We start from the raw sequence: 21,120 nt of genomic DNA, 5'->3' as shown, positions 1-21,120 counted from the left end.
GGCAGTATAGAAGTGCCCTAGTTTTCAAATACAAAATGTTGCTACATTTTTGCAAACCAGAGTAAGATGTCTGTCCAAAACTTACAGTAGTGCTTAGTACTTATTATCTTTCCTGGGCTCATTGGTCAGCTTCTGTTTGGAAGCTCCACCCTCACCACCAACACCATTGCCAATGATCAGCCATATGATCATAAGAAGTTACTAGGCTAATGGACCTGGGGCCTTTATAAGCCTAGCCAAGAGTTTATCCCCAAAAAAGGAACCTCAGTCAGCACCTGTCGGCCTGTGTCAGTGAGGGACACAGGTGGAACCTCTAGGACAAATTTGTGGCTTCCCATCCACTCATCAGGGTTGCGCTTGAAGAGGGTCAGCGAGGTACTCTGTTTGACATGCATGGGCAGTCTATTACAGAGATGGTGCAACCTCTGGGAGACAAACCTGTCTGTCCAGCAGGTTTTGTTGATGTCACATATTAGATTTAGGCTTTCAATTGGGTAATGTGCGAGGAGTTATACTTATGGATATGGAACAACTCTTGTAGGGCAGGGTCCGAGATTGCCTTGTAGGTGAGACACAGATCACTTGTGAGCAATCTGTACAATACTGAGTAGAGTGATAGTGATTTGAGCCTGTCGACATAGGACAGGTATTGAAGGCCATGGATTCTCTATGTGAGGTGTGCCTGTAGCCTTTCCAGTTGGTGCAGGTGTTTGGAGAGGTACATACTAAATGGGGCGTTACCCTCAATTGTTGGACTAATGAGGGAGGAGTACAGAGAGTTAATAACCTCCTTTTTTTGAGATGTAATCCCTTTACTTATGAGATGAACCAAGCAGAAGGCTTTTCTAACCACTGCCACTACATGATGGTCGAATTTGAGATTTAATTTTTAGATACTGCTGGGTGTTTCATGTCTTATGTGTGCTGGTTGATTCGGTTGGCTAACCCATCTATCTATCTATCTATCTATCTATCTATCTATCTATCTATCTATCTATCTAATCCCTCTTTCTGTGTGTGTGTGTGTGTGTGTGTGTGTGTGTGTGTGTGTGTGTGTGTGTGTGTGTGTGTGTTTATATATTTTTATTTTTTTATTTCCTTCATGTATAGTCACAATAAATGCTTTCATCCTTCGCATGTCCACAAAACTTCAATAAAAAAGTTGTAATTATTTACATAACAGCTCAACTGATCTGGCAAATCAATGCAGTGAGTCGCTTCTGTAAAAATGTAGGGATATAATCTTACCTTTTGTTATGTTATTCCTGTTTTAAGATTTAATCAGGTATTTATTTACAAAGGGAGCTAGGGATCTTACAAATAACATCAGAAGAAAGTGTTTTTCAGCTTCTGTGAAATATATTACGTTATGGGAAGGTCTGTTGGGTAGAGATTTATGTTTATGTTTCAGAAAGGATAAATTACATTTGATTTATAGGGGAAGTAGGATTGTGTTAATGAAAATCGTTAAATTTTTAGAGAATTGTAATTTTTAGGCAGACCTGTTATGGAGTAAATGAAAATAGAAATGCTGAGTTTCATATATATATATGTATATATATATATATATATATATATATATATATATATATATATATACAGTGGATATAAAAAGTGTACACACCCCTGTTAAAACGCCAGGTTTTTGTGATATAATAAATCAGACCACAATAAATCATTTCAAAACTTTTCCCACCTTTAGTGTGGCCTATAACATGTACAATTCAACTGAAAAACAAATCTGTTAGGGGAAAAAATATAAAAAATAAAAACATGTACAATAAGCTGATTGCATAAGTGTGCACACCCTTAAACTAAAATTTTGTTGAAGCACCTTTTCATTTAATTACAGCATTCAGTCTTCTTGGGTACACACCTGCCATTAATTAGAGAGACTCTAATTAACCCCAAATAAAGTTCAGCTGTCCTAGTAGGATTTTCCTGACATTTACTAAGTTGCCTGCTACAGCAAAAGCCATGGTTCACAGAGATTACAAAGGATTAAAGGGATCTCATTTTTGAAAGTTATCAGTCAGGAGAAGGGTACAAAAAAATTTCCACAGCATTGAATATACCATGGAACACAGTGAAGACAGTCATCAAACAGCGGAGAAAATATGAGACAACAGTGACGTTGCAAAGAACTGGATGTCCCTCCAAAATTGATGAAAAGACGAGATGAAAACTGGTCAGGGAAGCTGTCAAGAGACCTACAGCAACACTGAAGGAGCTGCAGGAATTTCTGGCAAGTACTGGTTGTGTACTACATGTGACAACAATCTCCTGTATTCTCCATATGTCTCGACTATGGGATAGGGTTGCAAGAAGGAAGCCTTTTCTTTCACAGAAAAACATCCAGGCCAGGCTAAAATTTGCAAAACAATACACCAAGTCTCCCAAAAGCATGTGGGAAAATATGTTATAGTCTGATGAGACCAAGGTTGAACTTTTTGGCCACAATTTCACAAGGTACATTTGGCGCAAAAACAACACTCCGCATCTCCAAAAGAACACCATCCCCATGGAGAAGCATGGTGGTGGCAGTATTATGCTTTGGGGTTGCTTTTCTACAGCTGGAACTGGAGCTTTAGTCAAGGTGAAGGAAGTTATGAACAGTTCCAAATACCATTCACTTTTGACCCAAAACCTTCAGGTATCTGCTAGAAAGCTGAAGATGAAGACGAATTTCACCTTTCAACAGGACAATGACCCTAAGCATACATCCAAATCAACAAAAGAATGGTTTCATCAGAAGAAAATTAAAGTTTTGGAGTGGCCAAGCAGAGCGCAGACCAAAATTCAGTAGAAACTCTGTGGAGTGACCTGAAGGGAGCTGTGCTTGAGATGCCCTAACAATCTGACAAATTTGGATGCTTTTGCAAGGAAGAGTGGGCAAATATTGACAAGTCAAGATGTGTCATGCTGATAGACTCCTACCCAAGAAGAGTGAATGCTGTAATTAAATCAAAAGGTGTTTCAACAAAGTATTAGTTTAAGGGTGTGCACACTTACGCAACCAGCTTATTGTACTTTTTTATTTTTTATATTTTTCCCCTAACAGATTTGTTTGCTTTTTAATTGAATTGTACAGGATATAGGTCACATTAAAGGTAAGAAAAGTTGTGAAATGAGTTATTGTTGTCTCTTTTTTTTTATATCACAAAAACCTGGCATTTTAACAGGGGTGTGTACACTTTTTATATCCACTGTATATATATTGTCTAATGCTAGAAATTAAAAAAATAAAAATGCCTGTTTGGTGGCTAGAGCAAAAGTCAGTAAATTGCATATTATACTTGTGGCTGAAATTTGGTTTACTGATATTAGTGCTTTTTATGTTTTATAGCTTATAAAGTATTTCATAATTATAGGAAAGGAAAAAAGGGGGTGTGATAGTCAATGACGGATTAAAATCCTTTCTTGTACATAGAAATAATTATTATGAAATTATTGTAGTAAATGTTACTAGTGCTGGTAGGAATGTTATGGTATGTTTGTTTTATAGACCCCCTCAGCAAAATAATAAGGATTTGTCTGGTTTCTTTGAAACTTTTTTTACTTATTTTCTGGAAAGTATTGACATTATTGAGGGCAATCATAATTGTTCTAATGTAAGATTGTTTATCAACCACATACTAAAAGTAATAGAAGTACCTTGGTTAATATTAGTTTAAAGCATGGATATAGACCACTGGTAGAAAAATCCACCCAAAACCAAAGTATTTTAGATGTTGTATGTGTTAAGTATGCAAGTGACAATTATAGATGTTCTGTTGACTGCAAACTAGGATGGTCAGATCATTTGAGTATAACCTGATGACATGAAAGTCACTTGTGTACTTTATCAGAAGAAAATATAGTAGGTAAAAAAGCCTATTATGGGGCTAACTATGACTATATTAATGAGAGGATAAAGGCATGAGACTGGGACCAATCATTGTTTAAGGTGAATTTGTTGTCTTGCAATAAGTTTTATGTTTTTTTTTAATTAATGATAGATAAATATGTGCCCATAGTATGGAGCAAGCTAGTTAGATGTCTTGCCCCATAATGGAATACAGATACAGATAAGATATATGAGCAAAATATATTTTTCTGGAATAAGAATAAAACATTTCCAAGTCAATTAAATAAGGAGTTGGCAAGGAAGGCTGGGTATAATTTTAGGAAAGTTGTGAGACAGTGTAGGTGTAAATATGAAATGAATTTGGCTTGCCATGTTTCTTGTAATAAGGCATTTTATAAGCATGTCAAGTGATCAAAAAACTATAAGCAACCTGCAAGTTAAAGGAGATCCATCAGAGATGCTAAAGAACTGTGTAGTTTTTTTTTTTGGATAAAATATTTTTTCCTAACAAGTGGATTCATTTGTTTTTGATGATAAACTGACAGATGAAAAGTACCCAAGTCTGTCACTTGATTGAGTTAATAAAGCCTTTAAAATGGTTAAAATAAATTCATCAGCTGGAACTAATGGAATTAATAGCTTTTTTTGGTAAAAGAATTGAAAATACAACCCATATTTACTTCACATTCCTAAAGGGGGTGATTTGTGAGATGTTGGAAATTTTAGGCCTATTCGTCTAACTTGCATCTTAGGGAAGTGATTTGAAAGAATAATTAATGAATATATTTCTGATCATCTGCTATATTCATTAGATATATTTCAACACATATTTGTTAAGGGTGGTCCTGTGTAACCAATTTATTATCTTTTTATCAAATTGTTTGGGAAAGGCTTTATGCAGGTTTGATAGTTGATGTATTTTTTTGGATTTGACTAAAGCCCTTGATACTGTTCAGCATGTGGTGATTTTGGCATTGCTATTAAAATATAAGGTGAGCAGTTTTGTTATAGGATGGATAAGGAATTGGCTAAAAAGGTATTGTTGGATAAAATTAGATGAGACTGAGGTTAGTTGCAGTGTTCCCCAGGGGTCGGTGCTTGGACTGGTACTGTTTAGTATTTTTATGACTAGTTTACCATTGGCAGAAAGTATCTGTGTCTGCACATATGCAGATAATACTGAGATTGTCTCAGTTGTTGCATCAATTAATGTCCAGTATCATATTCAAGCTTTCTTGGATAGGCTTGATAGTTGGGCAAAGGATAATGTTATGAAATTTAATCTTGGCAAAATAAATGTCAAGCATTATGGCTGAAATAATTTCTGTTATACTTATGTAATGAGGGAGATAATTTTGAAGGATGTAAATGATGTTAAGGACTTGAGTGTTAGTATTGATGATAAATTCAATTTTGAAACTAATTGTTTATGTATTATCAGGCTTTGTTACTATGAACTGTGCAACATTCTATGAACTTTATCAAGCAGGGATGCTAAAGTATTATTGCCAATTTAAAAAAAAACATTGTTCTACCTATTATAGAACATGGGACAGTAGTCTGTCTTTATTTTTGCTCTCATATTAAGAGATTAGAGAGAATTCAAAAAAAAAATTACAAGACAGATTAGGGATATGAGAAGGTTAGTTTATGCTATATGCTCTGACGTTTTTTCACTCTAAGTTATAGGTTTAGCAGGGGAGATCTGATAATGATACATAAATGTATCTTTAATGACTTTTTTTAGTAGTAAAAAATCTTTCAGCTTTTCCCGGTTCGGGGTCGCCACAGCGGAACTCTGGTCCGCTCATGATTGGCAGTGGATTTTTACAGTGCTGAGTTGCCAGCCTGATGCCCAACCTTCAAAGAAGGCATGTCCATTCACACTTGCACCTACTTGCATGTCTTTAGTGTCACTCTACCACAGGGAGGACATGCAGACTCTACACAGAAGGCACTCCAGCCGAGAATCGAACGGGAGAACCTCTTGCTGTGAGGCAACAATGCTAACTGTTGCACCATCGTGACTTTTTTATAGTAGTAGTTGGTGTTAATAAAGGTGGGCATCTGTTTAATACTAGAAAGAATAATTTGTTGATTAATGTTGTTCCTTATAGGACTATGTTATTAGGGAATTCATTTCATATTTGGGCAGGTAGATGGTAGAATATGTTACTGATTGAAGTTGGGAGAAATGAGTCATTGTCTCAATTTAAATTAGTCTGGATAGCTGGATGGGGAAGAGGGATTTTGTTTGTCATTTTACTGGGGTTAGACTCTTCAAAGATCTTTCAAGGCTAACAATCTGTGTTACTGACATTTGACTTACCATAGCATGCAACCTGACCTGACCTATATATTTTCTCCAGACTTGAAATTCTTCAGTTGTATCCTTCCCATAAATTGAATTTATTGATTCAAAAACTGTAATATGTCTAAGTAAAATATTTGTGGCATCTTCACTTCTAATAACATAAGTATGCACATAAATGTTTTAGCTGTACGTTTAGACTCCATTTTGAAATGTTGAAAAAAAAGAGGAAAAACCCAGGAAAATATTGAATCTCGAAAATCGCTCTTCTTTATACTTCTTTTTTGCAGGGACAAGCCACCCCCTAAACTTAGATATCTGAGATTGCCATATCTTGGAGAAAAAAGAATATTCCTAGAAATGGCTATCTCAAACCCAGTATACAGGTATGTTCTTTCAGCCATTCGGTCTCCATTTTTTGGAACTCTTTCTAGAAGTTTCCAACATTGTAAATGGTTAACTTATACAGGTAAATGACTCAGTATATTCTAATATTTCACTGTTAGCAATACCTTTATCTTAACAACACTCTAGATGAAACATAGAGAAGATACTAAATCTACTCTGACAACGACGTGAAATTTCCAGAGGAGCTATTACGAAGTTTCAGAACTGTAGTTGTATCAGGGTGATCTTGCCATCTTCCTTTGGTTAATGTTAAGAAATATGATCAGTGATGCAGCATATAATAAGAAGAGACAAGATAGTTGAGATATCTGTCTTTGATTCAGTGTCAAGGAACTTACTCGCAGTACAAGAAATTTAAAAACTGCCAGCTGGTAAGAATTCCTGGATTGATTCTGTCTTCCCATTTTCCTCTCTGTTTGATGACCAGAAGGCCATATCTGGTTTTGGGCAGCATTTAACCCAGCAGTTTACTTAGACATCTTGCTCGAGTTTCACAAATGGAGCAGATTTTTTGCAGGTCTGTAGAATCTACCTAATGGCTTTCCCTGCCTGCCCTCCACTGGCCTATTCATTTCTCTGTTGAGGCAAGACCCCCCCCCCATCATATTCCATGTCAGGGCAGTCTTCTGATCCTAAATATTAGCTCATCCCAACCTCCTCAGAAGCTTGTGCACTCCACCATGTTCACTTGTCAAGAGGTACAAGCAAGCTACTGTACTTTCACAGCCTCTCAAGTAAGTGGCTCACTGCTATGCTGCATGGGCATGTTAAACTCCTTTCTGTGGGTGATACACCTCAGTACACACCTGCTCACTCTCATCCTGTGCCATCCACTCTGTCTAGCAACCATACTGCTTGTAAAACAGATGTCATCTGGGGATGCGGCCAGGGCTTTATTCCTCTTTTCCACAGGACCTCATCTCAGATTATTTTATTTATTTATTTTTTAACATTTATCAGACCAATACAAAGTTTGCATTTCTCTGCAGGTGATAAGTCAGATAGTGAGAGTAGAAATAATGACACAAAAATCCCAAGAAGATGGAGTACTACTATTGCCCTCTTAAATTTAGAAAAGAATGCATATCAGGAATACTATGTGTAGCAATTTGGGGGGGATTCATTGGGCTCTCCAGCCTGAACATCAGCTGTTCAGCTCTGTCTCAGCTTACTGCAACCACCTCCCCAAACCACATGATGGGAAGGAAGGGGGGTTACAAGATCATTAGTGCCACCTGTATTATCTCATCTGTGACCATCAGTGGTGTCCAGAATGGAGTTACAGAGCTGAGCCAGAGCAATGTCATACACACTTAAAGTACTCCATAAATTTAAGTCCCACTCCCCCCTTCAAATGCTAACATTACCCTGTTTAAACAATGTGGCATAGCCTTTGATGACATGTCTGCCATGGCCTATGCTTCCTTGACCTTTCGGCATGCCCAACCCAGAAATCTCTCTAAACCCCAGCCTGTACCAGGATTTACTAACAGTTTTGCCTTTACCAGCATGCTACCTCCTCCAGGAGATGCACACTCAGCCTCCTTGCCAGCTTCATCAGATGCACAAGTGGTTAACTGATCCAGGATTGCCAGAGTAAGAGCTTTATGCCTCTTTGACCTTTGAACTGGATCTGTATTACCATTCTAACTTCTTTGTTATGTTACTGGGTCCTTTGAGTTTAATAATCGTACTTAGTCTACTGAGTCTGTTAAATTCTGTGATATCTCCACTTTAAGCCCGACGTGGGTATGTTAATTTCATTATTGCTGTCAGGACCTCAGTTTATTTATCCTGCTGGGGCCTAACAAAACTCTAAAGTGGGTCCAGGAAAAAGATAAAGTCCTGTTGTCTTTCACTCAAATGATGTCATGCTCATTACTTGCGTTTGTATGCTGACGTTCATTTAACAGACAACCAGCATATTTATGAATAGTTTCATAAGTTATAATTCTGTTCCTTCTTTGAGAACAGCTTTGCCATGTGTTATGATATATCTTGAATTTCTTCATCCTTGGAATTCCCTATATATATTCCTACATTAGAAAGGTGTGGAAAGTGAGCTGCCTTCAAGAGGAGCACAAATCAGAAATGACAGCAGTAGTCATACACCTCTCACAACAACCACAATTAATGGCATCAGCAATTTCCGGGTCATTACTGTCATTCTCTTTAAAAATTAAAACTAGTCTGTTTTGCATTATTATAAATCAAGTCCTTCAATGTAATTGTCGTCCCTTCCACATAATTTCAGTTTCTTTCAAACACCTTCTCATGCTGAGGATACTTATCCCCATGGGGTTAAATCCATTTGTGTTCACATACTGATAGATGGCCAGTTCACAGGTGTCAATCCCTGAAATAAAGCAAGACATCCTCTAAAAACTATAATTTTTAAACAACTAAAATATATTCCCATTCATCAATGGCAGTTCCCTATGCTTAATTAAACCCTAGACTATGCTACAATAACACTCAGATGGGTTGCAGTGTTGATGACCCATTAGTGGCATCAGTAGTTGTCAAAAACAACTAAATACCTCCCTGTTCATCAATGACAGTTTCCTATGCCTAACCAAACTTAGACCAAGTTACAGTAACACTCATATAGGCTACAGTGTTGGTGAGCCATTAGTTGCATGTAAGCCTCTAAAACAAAGAAAATCATATCTTGCCAACAATGCATTTTTATAATAAGAAACCTCCCTAATTACCACTGAAGTTTTTTTTTTCCTTTTTTTCCACTTTACCCAAGCTTAGAAACCCTTTATAATGGCACTTGTCAGTATTTCTTCTTACTAATGTCAGCTATCCCCATATATATGGAGATAGATTCCTGGTGTATCAGTGTCAAGCCCCCTGTAATCCTAACTTAGGATAAGCAAGATTTTTTATCTGTACCTACCTTGTTCAACAAACTGAAGTGTGCATTTGCCTGTATTTAACTGTTCAACATCTGTCTGATTTCCAAAGTATGGGTTTAGAATTACTGGAAACTATCACTGTAAGCCAATATTTAATGTGATGATTTCAGTGCCCAGTTATGGTGGTTTTAAGTAATTATGCTCTAAACTAACAAAATCACAGTTTCTTAGCATTATGCTATACCTGCAACAGCTGTCATTTTTCAAAGTTAGAATAAACTGACTTTTTTGTACACCAAAAAGAGATTTGTAATCTGTATCTTATTTTATTGTAGTAGTTCTCACTACATTTTGCTTTCTGTATTCACACTTTTTGTTACAGCATGGATTTTTGTTAAAATGGCACTATATTGAATCAGCTTTCCCACCTGGTTAAATAATGATGGATAGATAGATAGATAGATAGATAGATAGATAGATAGATAGATAGATAGATAGATAGATAGATAGATAGATAGATAGATACAATGTTTCATCTGCTCTGCAAAATCTCTTTCCACCCACTCATAAACACCTTTTACATTTTACTTCATTAACAAGTACAACAGGATCTCCTCATCCTGACAAATCGGTTAAATTCAAGGAATTTACTTCTAAACCCAAAGGAAATCAAACCTGTGCTGTTCAGCAGACACCAAAAGCTAAAATATACTCCTCCTGATCTAACCATTATCAGCCATGACTGGCATTCCCCAGAAATGTACACCTTTTTAAACACATACAACTCTTGTCTGGACCAAATTCGAAATTTCCAACTTCACATTAAAAAAAAACTAAATATACATCAGACCCAGTTTTAGGTCTGTAAAATCTCTCACTTTCTCTTCACAGCTGGAAGTGAAAGTATAGATAAAGGGATCTTAATAGCACTGCTAGAATATGTCCTTCCTTTCCCTTATTAGCCACAATCTCACTTCATTACAAAATGTCAGCCAACAGGATATATTGCTTCAACTCCCTAACCCATAGAAGAGAACATCACTGTTCTGTCCTTAAAAAATCCAAAGGGTTCCCAGTGCAGGAAAGAACTGACTCCCATCTGAATTGACAGATGAGTACTTCTATGCCTTGTAAGCAGATTCACAATAAGAGAAATGATATACAGCCTCAGATCCCAACCTTGCCTCGCCTCAGACCTACATCTTGTAGTGTCAGACAAACTACACAGCAGTCACTGTTTCTCGATTGTTGAACCACAACTCTGTCAAAAGATTAGCACAACAATAATAGACTCATTTACAGTTCCATTGTTCAAATAAATATCAAAACAGCACCTACAAAAAAAATGTCTGTCACTTATTCAACAATCCAGGGGTAACCTAGGATTAGTAAATACCTATCTATCCTCTAAAACAGCAGTAACAGTTACACAGAAATGTTTACCAGTCCTGTTTTCCTTTTCCCAATCTCCCTGTACCCCCCTGCAACCCACCTCATATTTCTTATTTTATTTTTCATATTTAACAAATTACCTTTGTCCCACTAGGGCTAATTATCATTCAGCATGTATATGAAACCCTTCTCCTTCCTACCGTTCATTCTCTGGACTCTTTGTCTATTTTATCACCTCCTTCCTGACCATCTCACCTTTGCATTCCTTACTACAATTTCATAAGTCATTTGTATTCACTGTATCTTCATTTGTATCTTTTATAATCATATGTTACATTACATATATCATATAGGGTGCAGTATATTTGGTTGAGTTGCAAGTGGTTGAAACCAAGACCAGTTAGAGTACGGATTGATTTCACCAAAGCAGTTTCCACTATCAAAACCAGTTCCCCATGGTAGTTCATTCATTTAACATGCCTTCACTAACAGATGCATGTAGGCATTCTACTTGACAACCTGACAAGAGACTGCCCCACCCTCCTGTACTCTAGTACATTTTTGACAAAATATTCGGAATGGAGAGTTTTTATCTACACTTCATCTTTCTCAAACATCTATTAATTCATCTTTTTTATGGATTGTTAACTACTCTCCCACCTTTCTGCCATTGCCACAGAGGTGGCTGTCATTTTGCTCCCATGTTATTACCATTCATTCAGCCAGAATAAACTTTTGAAGCTCCTTTAGTCATATGTTTTATAGGATCTACTTCACATGAATGAAAACTCAAAATACTGAATTTCATTTGACCACAATACCTAATTTTCAAAAATAATGAAAGCTTATTTGACTGAGTCTTATTATACTGAAAGCTTAAAATGCTGAATTTCAAAATACTGAATTTTAACCCATAGACATGCACACTTAATGACTAACTCTTTCCAAAACTTAAAAAATATTTACTTGCCCTCTTAACAGAATCCAGATGATATAAAACCAAACTAGGTGGGGGGCTATGCCCCCCATATCCCACCCCAACTATATATACTAACTCCAGGATTGCACTGCAGTGGGGAAAAGGGCATATTCCTTTTACTTACCTTTCAGTACAGTACACGCTGCCACTACTGCCAGGAGCACAGAAAATGTCCACCATATTACTTTAGATACTTCCTATAAAAATGTAAATAGACATACTCTCATTTAGAAACTACAACACTACTTTCTACGCTTTCAGTATTCTGACAGTCAGTTTAAGTTACAGTAATGCTTTTTATCACAAGCACATCACAGGTGAAGGGAAATGTCAAAATATTTTAATACTCTTAACATATACTGGAAGAATCACGCAGATAAAAGTAAGCAAAAAGGTTTATTTTACATGCATGGAGACATGCTACAAAATACATGGTATGTCAGTAGTCTAAATTCTGTACATTTCACATGGGTTTTTATACCCTCTCCTGCACGTACACAGTGGCTGGTTACTAGACAAGGAATTTCACTCAAAGCTATAAATTCACATCCTGGAGCCTTAGATGGTCAGAGGTCAGGCACAAGATAAGCTTGTGCCTGGATCAAGGTATCATCTGTGCATTCCTCTTTGGTCAGCAAATCCTTTAAAAGAAAAACAACTTATTTTAGCTTATTTCTTTGCACACAATGCAGTTTCACATTTTAACCCTTACTATACATGATACAAAGATGTTGAACACAAAGATTCTTACTACATTTACCCCCTAACAACACTTCGTATCATCAGTAATACATTTTATTCATACAGTTTTTTGCATGACTCGTGTTCTGTATATTCAGAAAAATAAGCTTTTGTTGCATTGGCAGACAATACATTTGATATTATCATATGGATGCTAGGAATGCAGCAACAACCCAACAGTAGGAATATAATGGCACCAACACATATAGCAATTAAGACATTCATAACTACTGTTCCCCAATTTCCAAACCAATTTTGGAAAAAGTCAGTTAGTGGATTCTGTCCTAGTTTTGTAAGTTTAGAAACTTATTGTAGGATCTCCAGATGGCTGTTAATGTCATATTCGTTGTCCGGTATGAATGAACAACACTCCTCCTGGATAAGAGCGCAAGTACCTCCTTTCGCCGCTAGGGTGAAATCAAGCGCCATACAATTCTGCAACACTACAGTCCTCATTGCAGTTAACTCATCCGTCACCAATTCTAGCGCAGAAAAATTTGCATTGCTCAGAGTTTCTAACAGTTCTGACAGTTTTCTGAGCTCCCAAATGGATTTTACTGTCCCATACGCTGAAAGAATACCAGCCCAGGAGATAACATCATCGCTCAAGTCCATGTGTGATAGCTCCTTGCTGCTACTATGGGCCAAATCGTGGTGATAGATCCAGGATGCATCAACGTTACCTACGGGATTAACAGGTTTATTAACAGCACGTACATTTTGTATTTTACCTTGGGGAAGAGAAAATGTATGTCTTATAGCTGGTGCTAAATAACCCAAAAAGCAACTGCCTGACCAATTCCTTGGTAACCATTTGTATGCTTTTCTACCACAGATAAAATAACAATCATTTACTTTAAGTGTAATATTGACTGGAACAGAGTGATTTCCTTTGTCTTGCAGCCCTTTAAACAACAGATCATACACAAATAACATTTTTTCAAAGAAACTTGTGTCATTAATAAGCCCTGTACTATTAACAAGCACTTTTATAGGTTTGAAACTCATTGCACAGTGCCCATCTATTGTACAGTTATGAATTATTGTTACATTACACTGACTCCATCCAACCTTGATCTTGCCAGACTTTTGAAAACATACAGTTCCATTCTGGCGACCCATGAGGGGTAATGCTATTTTATCCTTCAAGGCTACATTTGAAGTTTCAAATAGTAAATTAGTCCATGTATCATTTGCCCCCAAAGGGACTGTACCTAACATTAGACCACCATGTACAGTAGGGATAGCCATGCATATCCAACAATTTGAAACATTAAAAGATAGAGCATATGCATACTTAATAGCTTGGTATGTATTAAAAGGCGGATGCCAGGCCGTATTCTCATCTCTCTTTACTTGGCTAGTCTTGTTTGAAAATAAAAATGGCCAAAACAGAAAAGTAACAATCACACTTATTAACAATGAGATTATTTTGGAATGCGTTTGTGGGAAAGGCTGCTCCCTTCCAGTATTTCTCTGCATTGCTACAATAGTCAGATATTTATACAAAACAAGATTACTACTAATCAGTGTTCCTCAGGGGAACCCAAATTTTTGTTCAGTTCAAACTGTTTCACTAGTTTACAATGTGTCAGATGGATCCACGATATTCTTTCCTTTATTCGAACTGCTGTCGATGTTGCTATCAAAACCTGGTATGGACCTTCCCACTTTGGCGAGGTCCAGTTTTTCATCTTGACAATTTTAACCCAGATCCAATTTCCGGGTTCCACTTCCAGGATCCTGTCGTTCTTCTGATCTGAAAAGCAATCATTCATTAAAGAGGTGTTAGTTCTGGTCAGCAACAGTTTCCTCATGTAATCTGCTATCTCTTCACCCCCCTCACGTTCCGCAGGCAAAAGATTTTGCTACTGTGGGACGTAATAAGGTCTCCCGTATAATAGTTCAAATGGTGTGACCCCTTTTGAGGTGGGAGTGGTACGCATGGACAAGAGTGCCAGAGGTAAGCAGTTTATCCAAGACTGATGTGTCTCGGCCATGAGTTTACGTAACTTGCCTTTGAGAATGCCATTATGGCGTTCAACGAACCCTGCTGACTGTGGGTGGTAGGCACAGTGATGTTTTAACTCGATCTGAAAAACGGCGGCCAGCTTTTGAATAACTTGGTTTACGAAATGTGTGCCATTATCAGAATAGATGTGTGTAGGTAGCCCAAAATGAGGGATAATGTTATTCGTAAGGGCCTTGGCTACCGACAGTGCATCTGGGTGTGCTACCGGAAAAGCTTCAACCCATTTTGTAAAAGCGTCAATAATGACTAACACAAATCGCTTCTGTTGAACAGGAGTTAGTTCAATAAAATCCATACAGATTGTGTGAAATGGATACGGAGGCAGCGGAAAAGCTGCTGGGGTGATCCGCACCCCACCACCATGGTATTGTGCACAAAGCAGGCACGATAAACAAAATCGTTTAGCGTATGATATAAAGCCCTTGGTCCAGAAAATTTGCTGGATTATTTGAACCATAGCAGCAGGGCCCAGATGAGATGGGCCATGCATCATTAATGAGGCATACCTAAAAAGGTTTGTTGGCAAGACATACTTATCATTTGGACCTACAAAAACACCCTGCTTTTGAATAGCCCCATATTTAACCCATCGCTGTTTTTCCCGAAATGTACTAAGTTCCTGCATTACCTGTAAAGTTTGTAGATCAAATTTATCTGTAGGGTGAAGTTCCTTCTGTGTGGACTTGAGTGCAAAGGTAGAGGTTAAGGCTATACTTTTTGCAGTTTTGTCAGCCAGTGCATTTCCAAGTGATACCAAATCCTTGGCATTCGTGTGCGCTGCGCACTTACAGATGGCCAGTCTCCGTGGCAGTTGGACAGCTTGTAAGAGGTTAAGGATTAAATCCTTGTGGGTTATTTCCTTTCCTGAGGCCGTAACCATTCCCCTATTTTTCCATTGCTGTGCAAAGACATGGACCGTGGAAAAAGCATACTGACTATCTGTGTAGATAGTAACTGTCTTATCCTTGGAAATGGTGCATGCTCTGGACAAAGCAATCAATTCAGCCGCTTGTGCGGACAGGTTCCTGGGGAGGGGTTTTGCCTCTAGTACCTCAGTCTCAGTCGTGACTGCATACCCCACTTGTGTGATACCTACCTCATTCTTACGTGCTGACCCATCTACAAACAGGGTCCAATCTGAATTTGCCAAAGGTTGGTCCTTAAGGTCTGGTCTTGGCAAGACATTAGAGTGTATCAAATCTAAACACACGTGAGGGGCACCATCGTCAGCTGTAGGTAACAGCGTGGCTGGATTAAGAGTGGTGCATTGCTCAATGGTCATGTGTGGTTGTGATAGTAACGTTGTCATGCAGGATAAATGTCTGCTAGGAGAGAGAAAGGTAACTTTATCCTGTAGTAATATTACCGCGACAGAGTGCGGTACTCGTAAGATAAGGTCATGAAACAAAACTAGGGTTGCAGACGCTTGCACAGCCAGTGCGGCTGTGACTACTGCTTGTACACAGTGTGGTAAAGATCGTGCCACTGTGTCCAATTTACTGGAATAAAAAGCTAATGGTCTCAACTTATCCCCATAAGTTTGCAATAGAACCGATGTCATAAAGCCCTGCTTACAATCTACTGTCTGAACAAAGGGTTTTGTATAGTCAGGGAAACTAAGTGTTGCAGATCCTGCTATCAATTGTTTTACCCTAGTAAATGCCTGTATTGCCTTATCCGTCCATTTCAGCGCATCATGTGCTGCCATGGGAAGTGCGAAAATAAGTTCCGAAAGTGGACTTACTTCCTCTGCATAGTTGGGAATCCAACTACGACAAAAATTTGTTATTCCTAAAAATTACATAATTTCTTTTTTTGTGCTGGGTATTGGTGCCTGTAAAATGGCTTCTTTTCTACAGTTATCTAGTTGTCTACCAGCAATTGAAATGGTATAACCTAGATATCGTACTTCAGTTTTACAAAATTGTAATTTAGATTTATTTACCTTATGTCCCTCTTTCACCAAGAAATGCAATAACCGAATAGTTTCGGACTCACAGACAGCCTCCGTGGGTGCAGCCAGTAAGATGTCATCCACGTACAATAGTAGATGACAGCCATGCTCTGGTTGAAACTGTGCCAGGTTTGTCGACATTTCTTGCGAAAAGATTGTAGGGCTTTCACAATATCCCTGCGGCAGTCATGTGTATGTGTACCGCTTGCTCATAAACGTAAAAGCGAACCAAAACCTACTATCTTCCTGTAGGGGAATAGAAAAGAATGCGTTACTAATGTCAATAACAGAAAAATACTTATCCGTGGGAAGGATATCATTTAACAAAACAGATGGATCTGGGACCATAGGAGCCCTTGGCACTACAGCAGCATTTACAGCCTGCAGATCCTGTACCATTCCCCATGTCCCATCTGGTTTCCTTACTGGGAACAAGGGTGTGTTACACGGTGAATCTGTGCATGGAATTAAAACCCCAGCTCTTAGTAGAGCCGTGATCACTGGTAGAATGCCTTCTTCTGCCTTTTTACTTAATGGATACTGACGCTTGTGAGGTCTAAAATCGGATTTTGGAGTTATTTTAACCTGTCCTGCTGTTTTCATTAGCCCAATGTCGTGCTGTCCTAGGGACCATAAGGATTTTGGTACTGACTGTAATTTTAATTCTTTTTGTGGGGTCAGAAAGCATAGTCAGAATGGCCCTCCCCAGGGTGGCGTTAGCCTGTCTTCACGGAGGTGCACTGTTGGTCTAGCCTGGGTGACCCAATTTAGTCTTTGTACCTGAACCCCTTTACATGCCAGCTGTTCCGGTGTCATTTTTGACCAATCGGTAACCTTTTTCCCAACTATATACCATGCCGTCTGTTTTTCCCTAGTCACAGATACATGTGGGATTGAGGCATTTTGAAAAAGCTGTTGCATGTCTCTTGTGAGACTACAAGTAACTGCGGAGTTCCCTGCCCTGTCCCAATAAAGATTTTATAATAGGATCCTGGTCACCTTATGTTTAAAAAATTGTTCCTCATACTTGGGATCAGGTCCCACATTTTTCCTGTAATACATTGTACAGTGTAGTTGTTTGGCAGCCTCTGGTAACTGAATAGCCATACTATATTTGCTCAAAGCTAGGTTAGTTAACTCATTGGCCATGCTTTGTGGTCCTGTTTTAATAAGATCATTACTATACCAGTAATGTAAATCCCCTTGCCCTCCCTGCAACATTTCATCCTGGATTTTCATACGCTTAGCCAAGATTCCTGATGCAGTTGGTACATCATCTTCTTTATGGACAAAAAATGCACCTTTTTGCACTCGAGCCACCACTTTCCTTATTCGAAAATTGTTCCCTATGCCTCTTATTAGCTTCTTTTAACCATTTCTGTGCTTGAGGGAATCCCACCTTTACTGGATTTTTAACTTTGCCTCCTGCATCCCTACGCAGATCTCTCACCAAATTTTGACATTCTGATCTGTTTAAGTTACCACTAAACCCATAATTTGTCTTCCATTTTTTTATGTATTTTAAGTTTTTTGGATGTAATTTAAACATATATTCCTCATCTTCAGTCCTTTTATTTAAGCAGCCCTTACTAGCACAACAACTGCTTCCTATTCCCATTTTTCTTATTTAAAAGAAAAACTGTTTTCCTTTTCCTGAGATCTCTACCGGTCTTTTGTAAAATTTAAACAAAAGAAATTCCTTTATGACTAGTCCCTTAAAAAAAGTACTTTTATAAATGAAAAAGCTTACCTTACTGTGGATCTTCCGCCCCGTTCGTCACCGTCCCACGGATCGAATCTAAGAGTGACTGACCTCTACTTACGACTTCTTCGTCGGAGGTCTTTCCGTTCAAGGGAGCCCGAGATTCGTTCTCCCCTTCCTGTACAGGTTTTTCAGTCCCTCTTATGCGATTCGTACCATGAAGAGGTGGCCCCATGGTCTTGGGCGCCAGAAATGTCAAAAGATTTTAATACTCTTAACATATACTGGAAGAATCATGCAGATAAAAGTAAGCAAAAAGGTTTATTTTACATGCATGGAGACATGCTACAAAATACATGGTATGTCAGCAGTCTAAATTCTGTACATTTCACATGGGTTTTTATACCCTCTAATGCACGTACACAGTGGCTGGTTACTAGACAAGGAATTTCACTCAAAGCTATAAATTCACATCCTGGAGCCTTAGATGGTCAGAGGTCAGGCACAAGATAAGCTTGTGCCTGGATCAAGGTATCATCTGTGCATTCCTCTTTGGTCAGCAAATCCTTTAAAAGAAAAACAACTTATTTTAGCTTATTTCTTTGCACGCAATGCAGTTTCACTTTTTAACCCTTACTATACATGATACAAAGATGTTGAACACAAAGATTCTTACTACAGGAAACACACATCACACCTGTGGCTTAAAATTCAGTATTTTGAAATTCAGCTGTCCCGGTGTGATAAAGAAATAGATAGATAAGGAAGGACAGGTGAGTCTGCCTGTTTTAGTAAAATTCAGTTACTAGCTAGTAAGAACACTGCCAGGATGCCAGCAAAAATGAAACTTAGAGAGCCTGGAAGAAAATAAACTAGAAAATGTGAATAGAAAACACTGACTGAAAAGAATCCTACAGCGGTTCAACAAAAAGCAGTTCATGCTTCAGCTTTGGTACAAGAGATGGCTTCTAGGAATTTAGAGTAAAAAATAAGTCAAATTTGCTCAGAGATGATTGAAAGAAAAACAAGCATTTCAACTCAAATAACAAAAGCTAAAAACAAATGGAAGAGGGTTTAAACAGCTATTCAGATGAACTAAAACTGCAAAAATCAGAGGTCGAAATGAAAAAAAGGCTTCTTGAGTATGAAACTGCTCAAGAATAACTGTTTCAAAAATGGTAGAGTTAGAGGACAGAGCAGCCAGAAGAAATTTACATTTTCTGCTGTATCTGAGAAACTGAAAGGAACAAACTGTATTCATTTTATAAAAACACAAATACGTAATTGGACTAGTATTCCACAGCAGGATTTGTTAATTGAAAGGACGCATCTTGTGTGTACTCCACACCTGGCTATGAAAAATCAGCCATGGCCTATAATAGTGTAGATGTGATCATATCATCGTAAAGAGATGATCCTGATAAAATTTAAAATTGGAGACAGAACAATGTTTCTGAGAAACGATTATTCACTGTACAACAGACAGACGGGAAGAAAAATTATCCCAGCAATAAAGGAATGTCAAGAGGCAGGTGTGGGATTCAGCTGTCTTCAGAATATTTTTTTCCTGGAGGATCAAAGTTATTTTTTTTTATGTAGAACAGGCTAAAGAGGAAATGCAAAAGTTTGTCCATCAAAAAGTAATCCATCAAACAGAAGGGGATTCAGCTTCTCATTCCTCTGATAATAAAGCACACGAAGAGACTTTGCTAGTGAAACCATTTCCAGTGCTCCAAAGGAAAATACCTGAGACACAAAGAAAAGCACACAAAATGAGAAGAAGAATCTGGAGTACCTTGGACTTGAATCAGTGTCTGGGGTTAGAAGATGGAGATGGACAGGAAGAGGACCAGCAACACTGAAATAGTGAATAAATGTGAGACTGTAAATCATCAATCACATATGTGAAATATGGCTTTACAAGAAAAAGTAGCTATGAAAGATTGGATTTTTGTTGACTTTGTTAAACTTGTTGGGGAACTGACAGGCATATACCACACTTCATGTCATTAATGTTTGGAAGGACACTAAAAGGGGAAAAAGGTAACTGTAAGTAAAACAATTTTTGTTCTTAGTGTTTGTATAAAACTTTTCATGATATAAAGTCTATGTTATATAGTAAAGCATTTTCAGTGATTGTTGTATGTGATAAAGACAAGAAAATAAACAAGTACTTATTTTGTCTTTTTAAGTTTTAAGAAATGTGGACATTATAATGAAAAAAAGAAGACGAGTTGGACAAAAGCATGTTTAAGTTAATAGGCTGTAACCTTGGGATGTTGGGGTGGGGGATGGGGTATAAAAGTGCACTGATTGTTGGGTGGGGGGGTGGAGTATAAAAGTGTACTGATTGTAATATATGTAGAAGTGAAATTATTTTCTTTTACTTTTGCATAGTTGAATGTCTGTATTAATGCCCTTGGCTTAATTTAACTATACCTTTTTGTGTAAGCAAATAGGTTTTAAAATGAGATACCACAATGTAATGAATAGTCTTCCTTTTGCAAACAAATGTTCAGTGTGAATGGAGAAGTACGTTTGGTTGTTATGTTTCTGTGGAAGCAAGCTGACTAAAGGTGAAGGCAATACATTGAGAGAAATATAAAATTAAAATATACAAGGATAAGCAACCAGTAAAAAAATAAAGTTTAAAATTATTGGAAGTGAGTAAAAGTGATTTTATTATGGCAGCAAAGGATATGTGGGAAGAGATTAAATAAAAGATTATCCAAAAAGAAAACTCCTTTGTGGTCTTTAGCCTAGTAAACACCTATGAACTATGGATATGAATAGCAAGATACAAGCAGTGAAAATGCTTTTAGTGTCTTTAGTTTTATATACTGGTCAGATATATTTTTTTATCAACCAGAGGAGGATAAGCTGTAGACAG

General features: G+C 37.7%; 1 protein-coding gene across 5 annotated transcripts in view; it reads left to right on the top strand.

Moving 5' to 3' along the window:
• L1CAM (L1 cell adhesion molecule) overlaps positions 1-21,120 on the top strand; it is a 2,005,704-nt gene that overhangs the window by 1,912,585 nt on the left and 71,999 nt on the right. The gene's annotated exons all lie outside the window — the stretch shown is intronic.

The sequence above is a fragment of the Protopterus annectens genome, chromosome 8.part0 (genome assembly GCF_019279795.1).
Source record: "Protopterus annectens isolate FY-2018-M chromosome 8.part0, PAN1.0, whole genome shotgun sequence".
NCBI classification, from domain to species: domain Eukaryota; kingdom Metazoa; phylum Chordata; order Ceratodontiformes; family Protopteridae; genus Protopterus; species Protopterus annectens.
This window is presented reverse-complemented; position numbering and strand designations above follow the sequence as displayed.